The sequence below is a fragment of the Leuciscus leuciscus genome, assembly GCF_965113295.1.
Source record: "Leuciscus leuciscus genome assembly, chromosome: 4".
NCBI lineage: Eukaryota > Metazoa > Chordata > Actinopteri > Cypriniformes > Leuciscidae > Leuciscus > Leuciscus leuciscus.
The window spans coordinates 55,243,852-55,251,502 of record NC_138728.1 but is presented as its reverse complement, the minus strand read 5'-3'; the positions used below and the strand labels follow the sequence as shown (position 1 = coordinate 55,251,502).

The window sequence follows — 7,651 nt, the reverse complement described above, 5'->3', positions numbered from 1 at the left end:
GCAACAGGGGGAAAGGCGTACAGACGTAGCCTCGGCCATGTCTGCACCATTGCATCCAGCCCCAGGGGGGCTGGGTGAGTAAGGGAGAACCAGAGTGGACAGTGCGTCGTATGCTGAGACGCGAACAGATCCACTTCGGCCTTGCCGTAAAACTCCCATATCTTCTCCATCACCTCGGGGTGAAGTCTCCAGTCCCCTGGCCTCAGCTCCTGCCTCGACAGGACGTCTGCTCCGATATTCTGGCCCCCTGGAATATACACTGCCCTCAGAGAGAGTATTTTCCCCAGGGACCATAGGAGGATCTGGTGTGCCAACTTGCATAGTGGACGCGAACGCAGACCCCCCTGACGATTTATATAAGAGACCACCGACGTGTTGTCTGTCCGGACAAGCACATGGTGATCCCTCAGGTCTGGGAGGAAATGTCTCAACGCGTTGAAAACGGCCATCATCTCCAGGCAATTTATGTGCCAGGAGAGATGATGACTCCTCCACAGACCCTGAGCTGAGCGGCCTTCCATTACCGCTCCCCAGCCGGTGAGAGAAGCATCTGTCGAGATCGCAACTCGATGGCAAAGAGCTCCCAACACAGGACCCTGGGACAGGAACCAATGTTTCCTCCATATAACCAAGGCGTGGAGACACCGCCGAGTGATCTTGATCATACGAAGTGGGTTTCCCCTCGGGGAGAACCCTCTGGTCCTGAGCCACCACTGCAAAGGTCTCATGTACAGCAGGCCAAAAGGTATCACGTTGGACGCCGCTGCCATGAGCCCTAACAGTCTCTCGAACTGTTTCACAGTGCGTGACTGGCCTAGCTTTAGCTCTTTCATGGCTGTCAGGATAGCAGCTACACGAACGGGCGAAAGATTGGCTCGCATCGTGACTGAATCCCATACCACACCCAGAAAAGTGGTCCTCTGTAATGGAGATAGCACACTCTTCTTGGTGTTGAGCCTCAACCCCAATTTCTGCATATGTGCGAGGACGACATCTCGATGCCGAACCGCTAACTGTTCTGATTCTGCTAGAATCAGCCAGTCGTCTATGTAATTCAGAATACGTATGCCCTGCAGCCTGAGCGGGGCCAGAGCTGCATCTACGCACTTCGTGAATGTGCGGGGTGATAAAGCTAGACCGAATGGAATTACCCGATACTGGTATTCTTTGCCCCCAAAAGAAAACCTCAGGAACTTCCTGTGCTGAGGGAGGATGGAGACATGGAAGTAAGCGTCTTTCAGATCTATCGTGACAAACCAGTCCTCGGATCTGATTTGAGTCACGATCTGTTTGAGTGTCAGCATCTTGAACTTGAGTTTTTGAACTGTACGATTCAACAGACGCAGATCTAAAATGGGACGCAACCCCCCATCCTTTTTTGGAACGATGAAATAACGGCTGTAAAAACCCGATTCTCTGTCGGGTGGATACACCTGCTCTATCGCTTCTTTTGCTAATAGAGCTTTCACCTCTTGCTCCATCACCAGAGCCTGCTCGGGATGAACTATCGTAGGCAACACCCCGTTGTAACGTGGAGGACGAGAACCGAACTGGATTCTGTACCCCTTTTCTACTATATGCAGGACCCATTGAGAAATATTTGGCAGTACTTTCCACTCTGCCAGAAAATCTACTAAGGGAACCAGCCTCTCGAGGCTGGCCTCTGGTGTAATTGAGACACTCAGCCCGGGGGCCTGAAACATATCGGCAGGAACCACCCGAACTGAATGTTTTTGAACCCCCCTCAGAAGGTTCATGTCTGACGCAATGTCGAGTTGACATTGCACCAGACGATCGCTGGGAACCACTGCGCCCCGAGACCAAGGGTGCGGGGTTGGCAGAATGGCCCCCTGAGGACACCGAGGTGGAACGGACACCGTATGCTGAGGTGTAACCCGCTCCACCCCGGGTGGGGCTGCCCTCATGGGTCTGACGCCATAGGCGTCAGGTCCTCTTCTTTTGAGCCGAAGCCTTCTTAGCCTGAAGAACGGTCCTCAGATCCGGCTTCTGCTTCGAAGGCTTCGGCTGAGAGTGTTTCTCTTTTTGCTGTGCTCTATATGAGGAGCTTGACGGCTGGGGCTGCTCACGCCCAGCAGCCCCAGGGGGTTGGGCACGGCGAGGGAGAAATCTCTTAAATGCCTCTGACTGTTTTTTAGCCTCTTGAAATCTCTCCACAACTGAATTAACAGCGTCTCCGAAGAGACCAGAGGGGTCAATAGGAGCATCCAACAGAAACGCACAATCTTTTTCTTTTATTTCTGCAAGATTGAGCCAGAGGTGTCTCTCAGTGGCTACAAGGGCTGCCATAGACCGCCCAATTGCTCTGGCGGTCTCCTTAGTAGCCCTGAGAGACAAATCCGTGGCCCGACGAAGCTCTTGAACCTCATCGGGCCCCACCCCCTCACTCCTGTCCAAATCCCCCAGCAGATCAGCCTGATAAGCCTGGAGCAATGCCATAGTATGTAAGCACGCTCCAGCCTGACCTGCTGCCGTATATGCTTTGCCCACGAGAGATGATGTAGTTTTTAAAGGTTTCGTGGGCAAAGCTGAGGCCTTCAGGGACGATGCTGAACCAGGTGACAGATAGCTCGCGAGCGTCTGTTCAGCCTGGGGCATCGACCCATAACCATATTCTCTCAACCCCCTAATATCTGAATAAACGTGAACTTGGGGACTATAAAGTCGAGAGGAATATGGTTTATTCCAAGATCTAGACAGCTCACTGTGTAGATCTGGAAAAAATGGAAGGCCTCGTGGTGGAAGTGATTTAATAGATGTAAGGAAACGCTCATCTAGTTTACTTTTAGGACGAGCATCCCTTTTCTCGGCTGGCCACTCAATATGCAATTTATCAACAGCGCGAGTTATCACATCCACCAACTCCTCATATGCTGGAGAAGAGGACTGTGAATCCTCTTCCCTTATAACAGTGCTTTTGTCACTACCAACGCTCAGCACCTCTAACTCCTCGGAGCTAGAGCACTGAAGCATTGGGCTCTCTTCCCGGGCGGAAGAAGCCGCAGCACGGGCTTCCGACACCGGAGAGAGAGCGCTTGATCCCCCAGGACAGGAAGGAGATAAGATCCTCGGACCCGTCTCCAACCCTTCTGAGAGATCCTTTTGCGATCCCCAGGAATGCATTCTCCGTGCTGCCTCAGCAGCAGCGGGTCCTGCACCCTGAGGATCGCGAGGCTGACCACTTTCCTCGAAAAGTGACAACCGGGAGCGGAGCGTGCGGAGAGGGAGCCGCTCACAATGCTGGCAATCAGCCCCCTCGAAGGCTGATACCGCATGCTCCACTCCCAAACAAATGACACAAAGCTCGTGTGTATCCCCACCCGTTAAATAACGCGGGCAGGGAGAGGCACAGAGTTTGAACATTTGCTTTTCCATAATAACAGACAACAATAAATATGACAGACAGAGTTACACAGATCGCTTGCTGAGGCAACAGAAGCTAAAGCCGGTCTCACCGGATGCGCTTTTATAGCTTCCTGGTCATGACGTCACCCGCCCGTGACGCGCATTTCATTCATTGCATTGGACTAGTTGACATAGATGCTTCAGACGCATTCACGCCGGGGGCGTTCCCAAAAGCGTTATCGACGCATCGCGAGTTCCCTCGAAAGGGAATAAATATTCTCAGATTATGTAACCTGTATGAAACGTGTATATAGGCGCATCCACTACTGCGGAGATGATGAGTCAGCATTGTTGACATAAGATGAAGATGGTGCCGGTGTGCTTGGCTGGCTGTCTGTTCCTTGGCCTGTTTATTTGGTTTTATATTTCCTTTTTAACTCAGAATGTTTTTACTTTGATTGTTTATGACCGTCAAATACATGAATATCAGGGACTCTGTTGAGGTTCCATTGAACATTGATTTAAAATTCTTTCACTCAAACTAATCCCCTCCCTTTTTGCAGACCGTCCCGGACTGTGAAAGTCGGTTGCCGTGGAATTTTCATGGAAGGAAATGCCGCAGGAGAAGAGGAAAGCGAGGGGGCATTGCGGCTAAACTTAAAGGTGTTGTAGGACATCTGGGAAAATGCTAACTTTAGCCTGATAGCAGTAAAGCGTACGTCCCACACTCCCTGCAAATCGCCATCCAAAGCCACGTCTCCTGTTAAACATAAACGCGAACAGCCCAGAAGACCGGAGACAACGTTACTGCAATACCAATATCATGTGTCATTCATCGGTGAGAAAACTTTAAAGTACAGTTAGTAACACTGCAATGCCAAATGTAAACAAAATCTTAAAAACAGAATTAGATGCAGCAAGTTTTCGGTTTCTTTAGCTAGAAAAACTTGTCAGAGTGTAATAATATTTATTGCATGGTAAGGGTTTCGATGCGGGTCTGCTTGTTGTTGCTGTTTGCCTGCCATTCTCGCTGTGTCTGACAGCGTACGTGAACGTGGCTGATGGCGTATGATGTGTGTGTGTGCACAGTGTATGCAAACACACATTGACTGACAGGGAACACATGCTATAGGACCGTTCGGATCAATTTACAATTCAGATACGATTGAACGAACATTCTATTGTCCTACGCCTTCCACAGACTAAATATATTTATAAAAAATATGTAGACCGCTTAACAGAGTGATTGCTATCAGGATATGAAGAGACTTTCAACCAGCATAACAAAACATGTTTCTGCAGAGTATCACCTACGGCACCTTTAAGTTAAGTTAGTGCATCAGCTGAAATTCCGTCATGGCCTGGATCGTTTCAGCTCAGCCCTGGATCCGGTCGCTTTGTTATGCAGTGCTCAACTTGAAGTGGCTTATCAATGGATTTTACCTGTGACCTAGGTGTAGCATCTGAACCAATCAGACACACAAATTATTCATTATATTTCATGAATAATCCAGCAAACTCACTCTCCCATCAAAGGTCTATGAAACTTCCCCCAAAACTAACATCCCAAACGAAGCTAACACACTGGCAGAACCCGGTTTCCTGTTACAGGACATATAGGTGAGTAGGATCAGTCCACACACAAGGCGCTGTAAAAGCGGGACAAAACACCGCTCTTCCGTTCCAATTACAACTGCAAATAGTTTCTCCCCACTCACTGAGAATCCTGTTGATTGTGCCCTAGTTATTGGCGATTCTACGTTAAAATAGAGACACCAGCCACCATAGTCAAATGTTTTCCGGGAGCCAGAGCGCCTGACATCAAAGCACATTTAAAAGTGCTGGCTAATGCTAATCGTAAATTCTCTAAGATTATTATTCACGTCGGCACTAATGATGTTCGACTCCGCCAGTCGGAGATCACCAAAGTTAATGTTAAAGAGGTGTGTGAACTCGCAAGTACGATGTCAGACACTGTAATTTGCTTTGGTCCCCTTCCTGTTCACAGGAGTGATGAGATAGTCAGTAGATTGTCCTCACTCAATGGCTGGCTGTCGAGTTGGTGTCCGCAAAATAATATAGAATTCATAGACAATTGGAAAAGTTTTTGGGGCAGACCTGACCTGTTGAAAAGAGATGATATTCATCCCTCCTGGGATGGTGCTGCTCTTCTCTCTAGTAATATGGCAATCTAAGTCTTAGAGCTCAAACATGACAATCTGGGCCTCAGGTCAGGAAGCAGACAGACTGGCTTAACCGACCGTCTGCTAGCTGTCTCACGTCACTGAGGTCAGATAAATCCCATCACATAGAGCCTCTTTCACCTAGATATCATCATATGGAGACTGTGTCTGTTCTCCGAATTAGGACATACAAAAAACTTCCAAACCCAGGGTAAACATTGAATTGATGTTCAACAAATAAAAAAACAGATATAATACAAATTAGCAAATGATAAAGCTCGGGTTGCTGAATATTAGATCCCTTACTTCAAAAGCACTTATTGTTAATGATATGATTACAGACTATAATCTAGATATGCTGTGTTTGACAGAAACCTGGCTAAAACCAGACAATTACATTACTTTAAATGAGTCCACCCTGCAAGTTTACTGTTATAAACATGAACCTCATCTGAAAGGCAAAGGAGGAGGTGTTGCTGTAATTTATAGTAATAGTTTTAGAATTACTAAGAAGTCTAGTTTCAAATATAATTCTTTTGAAGTGTTGGTGCTTAATATAGCAATATATAGTGTAAATGATAAATCACGTTTGAGATTTGTGCTGGCTACTGTATACAGGCCACCAGGGCACAATACATACTTTATAAAAGAATTTGCTGACTTTCTATCAGAGTTAGTACTGGTTACAGATAAAGTCATAATTGTTGGTGATTTATTGGAGTTAGACAACACGTGTCAGGACCTACTCATTTTCGTAATCATACTCTAGATCTAATATTATCACACGGAATCAATGTTGATGGCGTTGAAATTCTGCAGCAGAGCAATGACATCTCAGATCATTATCTAGTCTCGTGTAAACTTCATTTAGCCAAGGCTGCAAAGCCGACTCCGTGTTACAAATATGTTAGACCTATCACTTCTGCCACTAAAGATTGCTTTATTAATAATCTTCCTGATCAGTTTCATCATCTCAGCATCCCAGATAGCTTAGAAAAACTCGATATTGCAACAGAAAATTTTAACTCTCTCTTTTCCATCATTTTAGACGCAGTTGCTCCGTTGCGCTTAAAGAAGATTAAAGAAAATAGTCCAACGCCGTGGTACAACGAGCACACTCGGGCCCTTAAGAGAGCAGCCAGAAAAATGGAGCGCAACTGGAAGAAAACAAAACCAGAGGTATTTTGCATTTCATGGAAAGAGAGCTCGATTACTTACAGAGAGGCTTTAAAAGCTGCTAGATCTGCTTATTTTTCAACCCTATTAGAAGAAAATAAACAAAACCCTAGGTATTTATTTGAAACAGTGGCTAAACTAATGAAAAATAAAGCTTCATGCCCAGAAGTTTCCAAGCAGCACAGCAGTAATGACTTTATGAACTTCAGGGAGAAAATTATAACTATGCAACCGTCTACTACAGTATCATATCAGGGAGAGCATTGTAGTCTCCCTAAGGAAAAATTTGATTCATTCATTGCTATAGGAGAGGAAGAATACGTTAAACTCGTTAAATCATCTAAATCGACAACATGTATGTTAGACCCTATACCGACTAAGCTATTGAAAGAGATGCCTCCAGAGGTCATAGATCCTCTTCTTAATATCATTCATTCATCTTTGTCATTAGGATATGTACCAAAAACTTTTAAGCTGGCTATGATTCACTTATAATCAATCTTATAAGTGAAGAAGTTCATAAAGTCATTACTGCTGTGCTGCTTTTTGTTAGTTTAGCCACTGTATCAAATAAATACCTAGGGTTTTGTTTATTGGTTCACATTTAAGTTAAGGTTTTTACCAAGTCAAGCCAAGTGTTTGTTTATTTTGTATAGAATGCCATCACAGTTTTCACAGATTCACGTTTTTGTAGTTTACACTGAGACGATAATGGTATAATTTTTTAAAACTTGCATTTTGAAAACTTGCATTTTGCTTTCTGGCCACTATAACACCGTTGTAGTGTAAATGAATGGCTAAAATGCACAAAAAGTCTTCCGTTTTTAATTGAAAATGGTGTTGTGTAAACAGCCCCTAAAAAAGCACACAATTAAACAGTTTAGCATCATTGTATAAAAATAGCTGAAATCAGAATGCAATGGCTAATC

The 7,651-nt window shown here is 45.5% G+C and overlaps 1 long non-coding RNA gene across 2 annotated transcripts in view; it reads left to right on the top strand.

Annotated features, from left to right (window-relative positions):
• The first annotated feature begins 5,068 nt into the window (after positions 1 to 5,068).
• Positions 5,069 to 7,651, top strand: part of LOC309497139 — a 549,185-nt gene continuing 546,602 nt past the window's right edge. For both annotated transcript variants that reach the window (XR_014205412.1, XR_014205413.1), the window contains exon 1: positions 5,069 to 5,710. This is a non-coding gene — a long non-coding RNA (uncharacterized lncRNA). The remainder of the gene's footprint in view (positions 5,711 to 7,651) is intronic.